The sequence below is a fragment of the Rana temporaria genome, chromosome 9 (assembly GCF_905171775.1).
Source record: "Rana temporaria chromosome 9, aRanTem1.1, whole genome shotgun sequence".
Lineage (NCBI taxonomy): Eukaryota > Metazoa > Chordata > Amphibia > Anura > Ranidae > Rana > Rana temporaria.
The window spans coordinates 64,656,971-64,674,032 of record NC_053497.1 but is presented as its reverse complement, the minus strand read 5'-3'; the positions used below and the strand labels follow the sequence as shown (position 1 = coordinate 64,674,032).

At 38.4% G+C, this 17,062-nt stretch overlaps 1 long non-coding RNA gene across 1 annotated transcript; it reads right to left on the bottom strand.

Moving 5' to 3' along the window:
- Window positions 1–1,400: 1,400 nt before the first annotated feature.
- Window positions 1,401–2,117, bottom strand: LOC120913609. Its single transcript, XR_005743544.1, has 3 exons — window positions 1,790–2,117; window positions 1,522–1,696; window positions 1,401–1,440 (listed from the first exon to the last, which is right to left on the bottom strand). It is a non-coding gene; the product is annotated as an uncharacterized LOC120913609 (long non-coding RNA).
- Between the last annotated feature and the right edge of the window lie 14,945 nt (window positions 2,118–17,062).

Below are 17,062 nucleotides of genomic sequence, written 5' to 3'. Positions count from 1 at the left end.
CAGGATGCAGTTCACAACACATTGTGCTAACGAATAAAAGGGACTGAGAGTTCCCAGCCTGTAAGGGGATAATCTAACAGTCTGTTAGCCTGTGCAGAGGAATTAATTGGAGTTGTATATAGGGAGGAAGTTGTCCCTGGGTTTTGTCACTTTTAAGTTGGGCATTCCATAATTCCTATCCCCATCCAAGTTATTATACCCTAATAAAAACACAAAAACGAAGCTCAAGGATTGTTACCGTGTCTGGACAAAATCTGAAAATGTTACGTGCCTGGCTGAGCAGCAGTGGGGAACCCTATCACTTACAGACCCTACTGGGGTAGTGCTACAATAAATTGATATCAATTTATAAAATTATTTAAAGCAGGGTTTCACCCTAAAAACATTTTTCTAACATTACATTGAGCTCACTCTGGACATTGACAGTATGGCAATTTTTTTTTGCTGTACATACCTCGTATAGCCATTTTCTTACCCGGCTTGAGTGGGCGTTCCTATGCAGCAGTTAGTGATTGACGTGATGACAAAAACTACCCCCCCATCGCATAAGGAGCGTCACGAGGCTGCCGTATAGCACCGACTCGACGTTCGTCTTCTTTCGGCAACTCGTGACGCTCCTTATGCGACGGGGGGGGGTAGTTTTTGTCATCAAGTCAATCACTAACTCCCGAGGTAGGCACTACCCGGAAGCCGGGATAGAGAATAGCTATACGAGGTATGTACAGCGAAAAAAAAATTAAAATTCGCATACTGTCAATGTCGAGAGTGAGCTCATTGTAATGTTAGAAAATTGTTTTTAGGGTGAACCCCCGCTTTAACTGACATATTGTCAGGACATTTGGGGTTAAAAGAATACATAGAAAGTTGCACAAGTATATTTTTCCTAATGTTCCTATCCATATATATATATGATGAACAATACTAAAGCCATTTTGGATCTAAGTCAACGATCTATACAGCGGTTTTCTGCCTTACAAGAAGGCATTGTTCTTCTGTATCTTTATCCCAGACCATAAAATAGAAGGTTTGACATCTGTAGATTATTGCAACAAAGGGAATTTGGGACTTTAAATGAAACAGTGGGCTGAATGGGGACAAAGTAATGAAACAAGCCATAGATGAAATTTTCATGTATTGAGAAAGTAGAATATTTGGTAGAAACAAATAACTTGTACAAAAGTACAGAACATACATTTCATACATAATACAATAATTGATATAAAAATACATTAAATAAATAACAGTCCATGACAACATATATAGCCACATAGAGGTTGGGCATAACCATGCAATAGGTGAAGTATAAAATGTAAATAGATCATAGAAGTACTGGTTGATCAGAATGGGTCCCATAAACGCATATAGCTACATCTTTGTAAGCCCGACGCGGCGTTTCGTGTATATGAAAAACACTCATCAGGGGCGGATGTAGTGGGATATCTGGAATACAGATTTGATTAGTGATCAAGGTATTAAAATTGGATCCACCAAAAAAGAGGTAAGTCAATTCTGGTTACTTACATAGTATGTCAAAGTGGTAATGTAAATACAGTTAAGACCAAACATATGCCTGTCCCGGGACAGAGGTGGCAGACCAGCAGGCAAACAGCAGAGCGCATAAAGCATCCCTCCCAGACAGCACAGCGACCATGGGTAAAGTAAAATTGTAGTGTATCCTTATAGTACAGGTAGGTATCTGTAATGAATGAATGAATAGGTCCATCAAACAGTGACCCACATAGTAGGGGGATAAGGGCATAACAAATACATTAAAATTAACAAAGGATACCTGGAATGCGAGTAGGATGGCCACAGCTAGTGACAGCTGTAAGGCCTGCATAGAAAATGGCCACTGGCTGAAGAGCTGGGAAGGTGCTTAAATACGTCCAGCAAATGCACCAGACTGCCCCCAACGTCACGTCAGCTGACCAGTGTGGGGGCGGGGCCCTCAATCAGACAGCACAATTGCCTGTACTGAAGAGATGCTGCACACACCCACTTGATCAGCTGTGATGGATACTAGCCATACAACAGGGCGACGCCCAATAAGGACATCACTCGGATGGCACGTAACGCCGATGCACTGACGGTAACCGCCCATACCCCCAAAGGGGGGGAAAGGGAACCAAAATGGCGCCGATCGTTTTTGGACCGCCCACAGAGACCTTTTCCTTGGTCTCATGTGTGCTGTCATTACTTTTGGCTACATTGGGATCAGCTGAGCTTGTCAGCTGGGTGGATTATTTTCCTTCTGCTGACGCCCAGGTCATGTGTCTGCACTGCGGCGCTCTGATTGGTCAATCATCGCCGTGGTGGCAGATTTAAAGCCTAAGCGCTGTGTTAGGTGCTCCAGCTGAGACCAGACCTAATTAATGCAAGGAAAGGCTGCTGTATGCACAGCTATCTAGGTGGCTCTGCCTTTTCATCTTTGGACTTTGTCCTAATCAGGTATTTACCTTACAAGCTTTTTGGCTTTGTGCTTACACACTGTGAGCATTAGGGATTTGTTTGTTCTGTGCATTTTTTGGCACTGAACTATCCCTATTTACTTATAATATACTTTTTTATTTCTCCCCTTTTTTCTTAACAGAGCGGATGCCGCTTTTTGATCAGGTTATTTGAGGGGCTGTGAGAGTGTCTTCCTTCCCCTTTATCCTCTTTCAATCCATATCTATGGCAAACATTAGACTCTTTCTACTGACAATAGGCATTTTTGCTTACTATTGACAGGTATATATATTACATATATTGTTCATTATAACAAGTTTTTGGAGTGTATATTCTCTTTACCCACTGTTGCATAATACAACTGAGAGTAGTTTGCATATGTGTTTCCACATGTGCTTTGCTGATTTTTCAGATTAATTCTATTAATGGCTTAAAATCCTGCTGTGGTTCTCCTGAACTATTCTGTTTTCCCTGAGGACTCTGGTTCCTTCCTGTATGGTCTGCTGTCTTTTGCTGTTTTACCTTTTTGGTAAGTAAATATTATTGTTTTTACTTTTGGCCCCTGTTTATATGTAGTTGAGATCCTTGAGCATGCATTATCTACAATAACTGATGTATTCATGATCAATATTTTTCTTTTCCCCCTTTTTTGACATTATTTACCAAAATGTATTGATATATAAATGATTGTTTTCAACAGTCATTTAATTATATGTCTTGTTTTTTCTTTTGATATTTAGCATTGTATGTCTGAAAGCTCCTGAAGAAACTCGTCGGAGTGAAACATGTAGAGCTGACTTAAACAATGCTTCGTCTTGATATCACGTATTTAATCGAGATGTATTTCATATTTATCGTATTTATGGCATATTAATTATTTGTGTAATAAATTATATTTTCTAATTTTATAATCAAATTTTGTCTGATTATCTATTTGCACCGTTCAAAAGCCCCGGGGTCCTTTTGGTTACCCCCTTTTTTTCCCCCCCTTCTCATATTTAATTTATTGACAAGTATTATCCATATACAGTATGTACAGCCATCAATGCAGTCCAAAATCAATTCCTTGGGTAAACAAGGGGACAAAAGAAAGACAGCCAAATTGAGGGAAGCGAAGAATGCCACCCAAAAGTTCTATATCCTAATTGGAAGTATCACATGTAATTAACAAATCTTGACATTGCATTGGTTGCCTCACTTCCACATATCATATTCACTCTCCTAACAATCCTATCATGAACCATGAACCCTTAAATATAACAGGTTAATTATGACATTAAAGGGGTTGTAAAGGTTTGTTTTTTATTTTCTAAATAGGTACCTTTAAGCTAGCGCATTTTTGGTTCACTTACCTTTCCTTCGATTTCCCTTCCCAAAAATAGTTTTCTTTGTTTTCTTTGACTGAATTTCTCACTTCCTGTTCCTCCTCAGTAAGCTGTTCAGTAAGCTGTTATGGCTGACTAATCACCGCTCGGATGATGGTGTGAAGTTTACTGAGGAGAAACAGGAAGTGAGAAATTCAGACGAAGAAAATAAACATTTAGAACGGAAATCGAAGGAAAAGGTAAGTGAACCAACAATGCACTAGCTTAAAGGAACCTGTTTAGAAAATAAAAAACTAACCTTTACAACTTCTTTAAGGAACTGAGAGACAGGCAATTTGACACTCAGTCTATATCCATATGGAGCACAGGCTTTATGCATCTGGATGAAGAGTAGCTTGGGTTTACTTTAACCACTTAACCCCCGGACCATATTGCTAGTCAAAGACCAGAGCACTTTTTGCGATTCAGTACTGCGTCGCTTTAACTGACAATTGCGCGGTCGTGCGACGTGGCTCCCAAACAAAATTGGCGTCCTTTTTTCCCACAAATAGAGCTTTCTTTTGGTGGTATTTGATCACCTCTGCGTTTTTTAGTTTTTGCGCTATAAACAAAAATAGAGCGACAATTTTGAAAAAAAATTGTATTTTTTACTTTTTGCTATAATAAATATCTCCCAAAAATACATAAAAAAAACATTTTTTTTTCCTCAGTCTAGGCCGATACGTATTCGTCTACATATTTTTCGTTAAAAAATCGCAATAAGCGTTTATTGATTGGTTTGCGCAAAAGTTATAGCGTTTACAAAATAGGGGGTATTTTTATGGCATTTTTATTAATATTTTTTTTTACTAGTAATGGCGGCGATCAACGATTTTTTTTCAGTACTGCGACATTATGGCGGACACTTCGGACACTTTTGACACATTTTTGGGACCATTGGCATTTTTATAGCGATCAGTGCTATAAAAATGCATTGGATTACTATAAAAATGCCACTGGCAGTGAAGAGGTTAACACTAGGGGGCGGAGAAGGGGTTAAGTATGTCCCTGGGTGTGTTCTAACTGTAGGGGGGTGGCCTCACTAGGGGGAATTACCAATCTTTTGTTCATACATTGTATGAACAGAAAATCAGCATTTCCCTTCCTGACAGGACCGGGAGCTGTGTGTTTACACACACAGCTCCCAGTCTCCGCTCTGTAACGAGCGATCGCGTGTGCCCGGCGGCGATCGTGCCCGCCGGGCACATGCACGGGAGTCGGGAGCGAGCGGGTGGCGCACGCATGCGCCCCTAGTGGCCAGCGCGAGAGTCGACGTAGAGCTACGGGCTTTCGCGCAGGGGAGCCAATCTGCCGTCGTAAAACGACGGCGGCAGGTCGGCAAGTAGTTAATAACCTCCCTTCCTACTTCTGTTGCAGATATCACAAGAGACAATTCACCAAGATTCTTCCTCATGTTAAAGCATGTTCCTATGCAATGCTGTATTGTTTTTTACACTCATCAACATTGTTATAAGTAACTTATCCTCATGGACTTAAAGCAAAATGAGAGCTAGGTGCCCCAGTTTCATTGCTAAAAACACCTACCAATTATGCAAATTTGTCACACTATAAAAAAACAAATATGAACATGAAAGCCAGTCTTAGCTTAAGATGTAACCACTGATGCAATGATTTAAAAAAAACAAAAAAAACAGACATCATTTATAAAGAGTTTTGGATCCCCATGGTTCTGAATGTTGTGTCTCCTCTACTTCCTTTCAGTAAATGTCTTATTATTCATACTGTAAACAGTGAAGCAAGTATAATTTTATATCTGCCATTGCTTTTCTATACCTTTTCTCTTTTTAAAGTATAAATACACCAAGGTCCCAGAGATCCAGCTTATCAACTTCTTTGTAACCTTTCAGGATATTTTAAATCCGATATAAAATCTGTACAGATGACAGAAAAATACAATTTACCTTTCTGTAAAATGTATACTACATCTATGCAACTGTTCATAAATGTTAATCCATGTTCACCGAAGATCAAGTGAAATTGCACCTTTTAAGATCTACAGCCAGTAGATTTTCATTTTAACAGCTGGACAGGAGTTCAATTTATATTACAACATTTTTATAATACTTCATGTCATGTCAGTGAACCAAGATAAACTCTATTATTACAAACAGAGAAAGGATTTTTGTTGGAGACTGTATAATACGCTGGAAAAAAATATATATATATCTCTCATATCTGTTAAAATTGGTAATCCGGGGCTCTGGGCAAGGGAAACAAATTGTCTCTTTGCGAACTCATGAATTCTAATGAGTCATTTTGTTATAATGCTAATAATCAATTGGTCCAGAGTCCTACAGCGGCGGACAGAATAGGTTGTTGAAAGGTCATTGCTATTCTTTATGCAAACTTTTCAGGACTCCTGGAGTTTTATTCATTCTACGTACTGCATTACTGTAAAATTATTAATTTGATAATTTTTGGGGCTTTTTACATCATTACTGTTACATTAAATGCAGGTGTCTTCTGGTTGATGTAAAAATAAATGTCACACTTGCAAAGAATGGTTCATTTTTTTTCTGAATTACAGTAGTTATCTAATTTCTACTTTATGTTAGCATTTAAACATAATCACTGGGTAATGCATTGGACATACTCTATGTATAACTAAAAACATTTTCAGCTTTTTTATATGGATTTACAATTATATGCCTTGCTCTTGATGAATGGTAATGCAATTTTTTTTCATTCAGGTAAGTTTCTTAAAGGGAATGGTTTTAATATATTGTATATTTATGAAGAGGAAATGCGTCATCCCCAACAAAGACAAAGTTGAACCTTTCAACGGTCTCTGCTGTTTGTAGTTGTAAAGTGCCAGTTGCAAAGTGCCAGTTTCAAAGTGCCATGCAATCTCTGTTGAAATGTACTTTTCTCTCTTACTCCTTTGTCTGAATTGTATTATGTTTAATATTCAAATACAAGAACTGGTAGTGCAGAGGTGGGCCACTGGACACACTTGTAGGGATATTAGCCCAGGTGAAATCCATGAATAAATGATGTAGAATATGAAGTGGCCTGAATGGGACTTTATTAGACCAGTGAATATCATTTAAGTTGGACCAAAGTAGGAGCCTTGTCCTTACCATCCGACATTTGACATCCGACATGTGATTACAGCAGCAGTAAAAGGAATTTGTCTCACTCTGGGATTGTTTTGATTGGTCAAAGAACAAGTCAGACTATCACAAAGTCGGATCAAAGTAGTATCCTGTTCATGAAAGTTGGATGGATGTAAGACCTATGTAGGACTTAAAACAACACTATGCCCAAATAAAAAATGACCTATGATACAGTCTGCCAGTAGCATTAACATAGCAAGCATTCTTTGTTTTTCTGTGTCGGCCTGTAACATAGTTTATAACCTGGTGATCTGGACTGTAAGTCTGTTGCTTTCAAACATCCTATGATGACTAGCAAAAGTGTCAATTAGAGGATTCAGACAAATCATTAAATTTGTAATTAATTTATGTAAAACAGTTTAAAAACTGCTTAAAAAGTGTTAGCTGGAGTTGGGCTTTAAATTGTTAGTCATTATTACTCTCTCCACTGCTTGATAATACTGCTGTCCAATAAGAGGCTACATTGCTCCTCCATAGTGGAGGAGTGAATGTAGCCACCTTAAGACAGGAGGTGTGTAACTGGCTGATCACCACATAAAAATAAAAGAATAAGAGCTAAAAAATAAAAATAATGCAGCCACCACACCCAATGATTAATCAGCTACAATATGTAAGATTTTTACTTTTAGATTTAGTTACCTTTTAAAGTTTTCACAGTGTTAAAGACTCTCATCTGCCTCATACAACAGCACTGGGTATCCGATCAGACAGTGAATCCCATGCCCTCTAGAGGTATTGTATATTTCTCTGATAAGAAAAAACAGGATTGGACTCCCAAGGGCTTATGTGCAGCTACAACAAATTGTATTAACTCATGAATAAAGAATTGATTTAATTTTATTAAACAGGTATAGCGTTTACAAATTCATAGGATAGTATAAAAAGGGGAAATTACAGGAATGGATCCAATACATATGAAGGACAACAATAAAAGCTCTGGTGTACAAGATTCATTTGTATGGTATTCAAATATGTCGAAACACAATAACCCTATATAGTTAACCACAATAGGCTGCCACAAACGGATTCCCAACGCGGTTCAATCATTATTTGTGTAACAATCTTCCTCAGGGGGTATTATGTAGACATCTATAGTATATTAAAAATAGCATTAACATTTGTCATTATTTTATTGAATTTGTATTTCATAAATATCTGTCTATGCTAGTTGAAAGCAAGTAAATGAGATCATACCTTATGTGGGACACCATATATTTTCTAGACCAGAGCATAAATTAAAAACACAGTGGTTGAATTCTCCATGAAGACCATCCGGCCAGGCCAACAAAGACAAGAGATTCAAAGTTTTGCCTGCAAGAGGTCACATGTAAATATTAAACACACATAGGTGCAAGGAAGATGCAGGGAGAGGGGGAGGGAGAGGGACGCAGGGTGGATAATATTTATATCTTCATATATTATAACTCATTTAACTATATTGGGCTAGCAGCTATAGTCTAGACTCTTTATTGTACATTTCTCTTTGCTTCTGGCAGCTGAACAGAGACATGAAGGGGATGAAGGGAAGATGAGCTGCTGCAAAAAAAAATTATCTATCCACATCCACTGCTTAATGGCCCTGTAATCTATCTTTCATGAATTAGTTTCTTACCACATTTTTCTGCCTCCGGCTCCTTGTAACATCCTTTGTGAGCTCTAAACTTCTCCTTTACGCTCTTGTTGTTTGGAATAAGCAGCGCATGTTAGTTGCAGTCTCATGCACTGCCCTTGGTACACCACCAACCTCAATGCCCATCTCAGAAGGGAGCAAGAGAGGGTGGCTATATTCCTACATACAGTGGGACCATAAAGGATGGAAATACCACTAGCCACCCTCTAACAGGAAGTCAGATCACACCTACCAAAAAAGATTATTTTGGTGATTCGGAGGAGGGTTAATGCACTTTTATGAGTTACTAAACCCAGGTCTCTGTGTTCACTATATCTGGTCTCCCACAGTACACAGAACATGGAAATGCAATAGTTTTAATGTATATAAACTGCTAAATACCTATTCTCATCAGCAGTATATAGCAGTCTTGTGAATTTGATCAGTGTTTGGTTAAAGCTTGTAGGAGGAGTTTTCATTCTCCCCTGATTGTCCTATGAGGCTGCAGGACCCTGACCCTCTGTCTGGGTAGTGTTGATTTGCCCTGTGCTGATTACATGTACTCTACCAAGAAGAAAAAAAAACTCTCTAGCAATACACACCAAACTGAGCATGTGCAGCTTGCCCCCAAGGCTCCATTCCATCAGGAGATGGTTTGGAGATTGCGGAAGAAGGGAATGATTTGAGAAGACAGGATCAAACAGCCTTTTTACACAATGCAGAAAATTCATCCCTTTAGGTTCCACAGTCAGTATAACGAGCATGCTTTACTGCATGTACAGACTTATTTCACTGTTGTGGGTTTAGTAACACTTTAATAATATGTGCTTGAATAGAATATTAAAAAAAGACTGAGTTTAGTGTCACTTTAAGTGGACCTGTTCACTTTAAGAATAGCTGCCTTTTTTTCCTGGAAAGCATTAGAAGTTCACTGTTTAGTTTGTTGCTTTGCATTGGTCTTTAATAATAACACAGATAATAAAATGAAAACATAACACTCAACCTTTCTTTTGGGAAAATGCTAAAATTATATGGACGCAAAAATGGCAAGATAATATCAATTATGCCGCTCTGCTGCCATTTCGCTAATTTTCATGCAAGATGAAATGCATTCATGTGCATCTACATGAGTCACGCAAGCTGCCCGGAGCTTGGATCTATACACAGCATCATTTGTATATATCATATGTATAATAATACTATATATAATCAAATTATTTCTCATCTCCAATTTACTGAAGCATGCAGAAGGGGTACCACAATGAGCTTGGAGGTCACAAAGGCAGCGCCAAAGTAGTAACCTTTACTCACTGTGTCAGCTGCATCATTAGCGGCCTAAAGAAAGCCTTTGTTTCATCTAAATTTAACTTGACACTGAGCCCTAACTAAAACATGCTGTGGCATTTATCAGGCCAGCTAATGTTTACTCAAGGTTGGGGACTCATAATTATAACTGTCATTGGACTTCACGCAGTGGGATGACAGTTATAAAACACATTTTCATGTTAATCAATGTATAGAAATATGTCCTGAAATATTTCTTGCCTAATGCAGAGCATGTAAGAAATACCGTAAGTCAAAATACAGTACAATAGAGACAGCAGGGATGTTCAATGACTTTACCTTGTTTAACCTGTCCGCTCAGTTTTTTTTTCAGGTTGTGAAGAAAAAAAGTGTCCTCATTTATTTATTTTTATTTGCATTTTTTTTAGTTTTAGGCCTCATGCACACAAGCAAATACTGCTTTATGAAGCTTTATTTTTTTATGCATCTGAACGCAGATCTATATTAGCCAATTTGTCCATGCATATTCTGGAATTTAGATTCATATTTTAGAGCAAGGTTTAACCACTTCAGCTGAGGGAGGATTTACCCACTTCCTGACCAATCCATTTTTTGCGATACGGCACTGTGTTGCTTTAACTGACAATTGCGCGGTCATGTGACGCTGTACACCAAACAAAATTGATGTCCTTTTTCCCCCACAAATAGAGCTTTCTTTTGGTGATATTTGATCGCCTCTGCAGTTTTTATTTTTTGTGCTATAAACAAAAAAATATGTCAATTTTGAAAAAAAATTTTTTTGCTATATTAAATATCCACAAAAAACAATAACAAAAAAACGAATTTCTTCATCAGTTTAGGCGAATATGTATTCTTCTACAAATTTGTGGTAAAAAAACACTGCAATAAGTGTATATTGATTGGTTTGCACTAAAGATATAGGGCCTAATCCTCAAAAACCCGGCGCAACGTAACTTTTTTCATTTAAGTTACACCGCCGCAAAATCTCTAACTAAGTGCCCGATCCACAAAGCACTTACCTAGAAATTTTGAGCGGTGTAACTTAAATCGGGCCGGCGCAAGACGTTCCTCTTCTCCAGGGGGCGATTCCCATTTAAATGAGGCGCGCTCCCGCGCCGGCCGTACTGCGCATGCTCGTGACATCATTTTCCCGACGTGCATAGCGCGAAATTACGTTATGTCAGGCTTTGTGGATTGCGACGGGACAATAAAGTTGCGTCGGGTAAAAAAAAAGATACGGCGCCAAATTTTTTTTTTTAAATTTAAAAAAAATCGCGTCGCGAGCAAGAAAGGTCTGTTTTTACAAGGTGTAAACAGTTTACACCTTGTAAAAGCAGCCCTAATTTTGCGTTTGCAAAATAAAACTTACGGAGAAAAAACGAAGCTGAAAAGCTTCGTTGATCTCCGTAAGTCCTAATTTGCATACCCGAGGCGGCATTTCGACGCAAAATGCCCCCAGCGGCGGATGCGGTACTGCATCCTAAGATCCGACAGTGTAATTCAATTACACATGTCGGATCTTCGTCCTAACTATGGGAAACTGATTCTGTGGATCAGTTCCATAGTTAGGACCAGGGATACGACGGAGTAACAGCAGTTACTCCGTCGTATCTCTTTTGAGGATTTGGCCTATAGCGTCTACAAAATAGGGGATATATTTATGGCATTTTTATTGCGAGACTGTGACATTGCGGCGGACAGATCAGACACTTTTGACACTTTTTTGGGAACAGTGACAGAGCTAAAAATAGACACTGATTACTGTATAAATATCACTGGCAGGGAAGGGATTAACACTAGGTACAGATATAAGATTTGACATGACGGTGACAATACCGATCTGTGTTTATCGAACCTGCGATTGAATGTTCCTAACCTTACTCTATTAGTCCAAGATTATTCGACATAGAGAGAAAAGATTTGACATTATAGAGACATAAAGATTCGCCGAAGCAGCTAAAAACATGCGATCGCCATGAGCGGACATTTATGGTCAAATGCTCCTCCCATAGGCTATAGAGGAATTCTAATGTTGGTTGACTGGTAATAATACCTAATAAATATAATTATTACTAGTCATACAACATTAGAATTGTACTAATGTGCTTGTGGGCGGAGCATTCGACCGGAAATGTACGATTGCTGTGCCGTACAGTTTAGCTGCTTCGTCAAAACTTCTTAGAAACATTCGACATACACCATAAGCCTTCAGTTGACAGATTCAACCTTAATTCATTTGGATTTTCAGAATAGTACATTTTTTAACAAAACAAAATAAATAAAAACATATTTCGGGAGTAACTAAATACATTTATTTTTCCAACGAAATTCCGAAACAAAATATTTCAGTGTGCACATGTTTATTAACCATTAGCCTTTCCAGTCTGCAAGGGGACTTTGGTAATCGTCTACCATTTTGTTTTGTGGTGTGGGACATCACAGTCTATGGTAAGTAATCTGAATGGAAAAAAAAATAGCACATAATAGTAACTTTACTATAAACATATTAACCACTTAAGCCCCGGACCTTTAGGCAGCTAAATGCCCAGGCCAGGTTTTGAGATTCGGCACTGCGTCACTTTAACAGACAATTGCGCGGTCATGCAACGTGGCTCCCAAACAAAATTGGCATCCTTTTTTCCCCACAAATAGAGCTTTCTTTTGGTGGTATTTTATCACCTCTGCGGTTTTTATTTTTTGCGCTATAAACAAAAATAGAGCAACAATTTCGAAAAAAATGCAATATTTTTTACTTTTTGCTGTAATAAATATCCCCCAAAAACATATATAATTTTTTTATCCTCAGTTTAGGCCGATACGTATTCTTCTACCTATTTTTGGTAAAAAAAATCGCAATAAGCGTTTATCGATTGGTTTGCGCAAAATTTATAGCGTTTACAAAAGAGGGGATATTTTGATTGCATTTTAATTAATTTTTTTTTTTACTACTAATGGCGGCGATCAGCGATTTTTTTCGTGACTGTGACATTATGGCGGACATTTCGGACAATTTTGACACATTTTTGGGACCATTGTCATTTTCACAGCAAAAAATGCATTTAAATTGCATTCTTTATTGTGAAAATGAGTTGCAGTTTGGGAGTTAACCACAGGTGGCGCTGTAGGAGTTAGTGTTCACCTATTGTGTGTTTACAACAGTAGGGGGGCCTAAACTGAGGGAAAAAATTTTTTTTATATGTTTTTGGGGGATATTTATTATAGCAAAAAGTAAAAAATATTATTTTTTTTTCAAAATTGTCGCTCTATTTTTGTTTATAGCGCAAAAAATAAAAACCGCAGTGGTGATCAAATACCACCAAAAGAAAGCTTAAGTGGTTAAAAATGCCTTTGGAGAGGCATCAACCCAAACAGCTCACTGTGCAATTGAACTTCGCAACACCGAAGCTAGCGTGCGCTCCACATACCCAAAAGTAACATTAAGGAAAACCGTAAGTTACGTCAGTCTCTCAGCCTCTACTCATTATGCGTCTGCAGGAAGTGAAGCCGATGCCATTTTGTTGTAACCTTATTTAATAGAGAATTGCTGCTGATTGGAGGAAATATACAGTACAAAACAATGTAACCTGGGGGCTTTTTTATTCTTTAGATATTCTATACACCTTGGCCATGTTTGAAATAAATATTCCAGTACATATCCCATAGATTGGTTTACATGAACGTTATAGCGGCCTACAATCGATGCATGCTTATTGGGATTTTTTTTTTACCAAAGACATGTCGCAGAATACATATAAAGGAATTTGATTTACATTTTTATTTGGATATGTTTTATAGCAGAAAGTAAGTTTTTTATTTTATTTAAATCATCATTTATTTTTGTTTAGGGCGCAATAAATAAATAAATGTAGTGGTAATCAAATACCACCAAAAGAAAGCTCTGAGTACAGCGTTGCATGACCGTGCAATAGTCAGTTAAAGTAATGCAGTGCCATGAAGCAGGGTAAATCTTCTGGGGGTCAAAGGGTTAAGGACTACATTACAATAAAAAAAAAATCGATGTTCTTTAAACCTGGTTTTCCATACTTACATATTAAGAAAAAGGACAATTTACAAAGTTGCTGCTGATTGTAAGGAAAATAACTAGAAAGTTCTAAAGTTTGTTCCTCAAGTAAACAGAAAGTTTGATAGGGAATAGGGATGACTTTCAAGACTATTTATAAGTGCTTGGTCAGAAGTTACTTTGAGCTGATTTGTGTAAGAAAATCAGTAGGGAAATGTCAAGAAGCAAAGGTACACAAAAGTAATTTGTCACAAGATTGCTTCATTTGAGTTTCACAGAAGACATGCATTTCCTGATAAATAGAGGACAGAATTTTTAATGCTATTTTATTGGAACATACAAGAGGGATGAACAAGAAAACAGATATTCGCTGGGATGTACTGATGTATTGTCATTTGTACATTACTATATATTGTTTGTGATATGTATGTGTTCATATGGTAGATGAAAGAGGATCTACAGTACATGAGGAGGACTGTCTTTAGGAATTATATGGATTAAAGTTGAAGAATAAATAATAGATGAAAAGAACACAACCTAATAGTAGGAAGACAGATGGAGGCATATTTTGAATACCAGCACACCTAATAAACAGGCTGTAAAAATTTCAGCAGTGAGCAAAATGCAGTTTCCATAGCAATTAATTAGAAATTGTGATGGGTTACATAAAGTTATTGCCGTTTGCACCATAGCTTCTTAGAATGCTTCCATTTATGGATAAAAATACTTTAATAAGACACTTATTTGACTGGAGAAAAATACAATCTTATTTAGTAAGGAAATATAATGTGTAGCAACTAATAATAAATATTCCATATCTTAGCAAAAGAGAGGAACACTTTTTGTTATATGTTTTTTTTTAAATAAACATATCTGAAGTATTTTAATGTACATACAATATATATTAATATTTCCATATGAACACGCTAAGCATACATGTTTATCTTCCACAATTTATAGAAATCTATACTGGGGCAGATCCACAAAGATCTGCCCCGGCGCAGCGTATCTGAGATACGCTACGCCGCCGTAACTTACTTTTGTTGGTTTGAATCCTGAAAGAATTTGCGCCGTAAGTTACGGCGGCGTAGTGTATCTCTCGCTGCGTAACGGCGCCTAATTCAAATCGGCGAGTAGGGGGACGTGTTTCATTTAAATGAAGCGCGTCCCTGCGTCGAACGAACTGCGCATGCGCCGTCCCTAAATTTCCCGCCATGCATTGCGCTAAATGACGTCGCAAGGACATCATTGTTTTGACGTGGACGTAAATTACATCCAGCCCGATTCACGGACGACTTACGCAAACAATTTTTTTTTTTAATTATACGCGGGAACGACGGCCATACTTAACATTAAGCACGCCACCAAATAGCAGCTTTAACTATACGCCGAAAAGAGACGACGTAAAAGAATCCGACGGCCGCTCGTACGTTCGTGGATCGTCGAAAATAGCTCATTTGCATACTCGACGCGGAAAACGACGGGAACGCCACCCAGCGGACGCTGAAGAATTGCATCTTAGATCCGAAGGCGTACAAAGACGTACGCCTGTCGGATCTAACCCAGATGCCGTTGTATCTTGTTTTGAGGATTCAAAACAAAGATACGACACAGGAAATTTGATAGTACACCGGCGTATCAGTAGATACGCCGGCGTACTCTCTTTGTGGATCTGCCCCTCTGTGCTTATGCTTTTGACATGCATGTTTTTTCATACAGGGAGTGCAGAATTATTAGGCAAGTTGTATTTTTGAGGATTAATTTTATTATTGAACAACAACCATGTTCTCAATGAACCCAAAAAACTCATTAATATCAAAGCTGAATATTTTTGGAAGTAGTTTTTAGTTTGTTTTTAGTTTTAGCTATTTTAGGGGGATATCTGTGTGTGCAGGTGACTATTACTGTGCATAATTATTAGGCAACTTAACAAAAAAAAAATATATACCCATTTCAATTATTTATTTTTAACAGTGAAACCAATATAACATCTCAACATTCACAAATATACATTTCTGACATTCAAAAACAAAACAAAAACAAATCAGTGACCAATATAGCCACCTTTCTTTGCAAGGACACTCAAAAGCCTGCCATCCATGGATTCTGTCAGTGTTTTGATCTGTTCACCATCAACATTGCAATGTGCAGCAGCAACCACAGCCTCCCAGACACTGTTCAGAGAGGTGTACTGCTTTCCCTCCTTGTAAATCTCACATTTGATGATGGACCACAGGTTCTCAATGGGGTTCAGATCAGGTGAACAAGGAGGCCATGTCATTCGTTTTTCTTCTTTAATACCCTTTCTTGCCAGCCACGCTGTGGAGTACTTGGACGCGTGTGATGGAGCATTGTCCTGCATGAAAATCATGTTTTTCTTGAAGGATGCAGACTTCTTCCTGTACCACTGCTTGAAGAAGGTGTCTTCCAGAAACTGGCAGTAGGACTGGGAGTTGAGCTTGACTCCATCCTCAACCCGAAAAGGCCCCACAAGCTCATCTTTGATGATACCAGCCCAAACCAGTACTCCACCACCACCTTGCTGGCGTCTGAGTTGGACTGGAGCTCTCTGCCCTTTACCAATCCAGCCACGGGCCCATCCATCTGGCCCATCAAGACTCACTCTCATTTCATCAGTCCATAAAACGTTAGAAAAATCAGTCTTGAGATATTTCTTGGCCCAGTCTTGACGTTTCAGCTTGTGTGTCTTGTTCAGTGGTGGTCGTCTTTCAGCCTTTCTTACCTTGGCCATGTCTCTGAGTATTGCACACCTTGTGCTTTTGGGCACTCCAGTGATGTTGCAGCTCTGAAATATGGCCAAACTGGTGGCAAGTGGCATCTTGGCAGCTGCACGCTTGACTTTTCTCAGTTCATGGGCAGTTATTTTGCGCCTTGGTTTTTCCACACGCTTCTTGCGACCCTGTTGACTATTTTGAATGAAACGCTTGATTGTTCGATGATCACGCTTCAGAAGCTTTGCAATTTTAAGAGTGCTGCATCCCTCTGCAAGATATCTCACTATTTTTGACTTTTCTGAGCCTGTCAAGTCCTTCTTTTGACCCATTTTGCCAAAGGAAAGGAAGTTGCCTAATAATTATGCACACCTGATATAGGGTGTTGATGTCATTAGACCACACCCCTTCTCATTACAGAGATGCACATCACCTAATATGCTTAA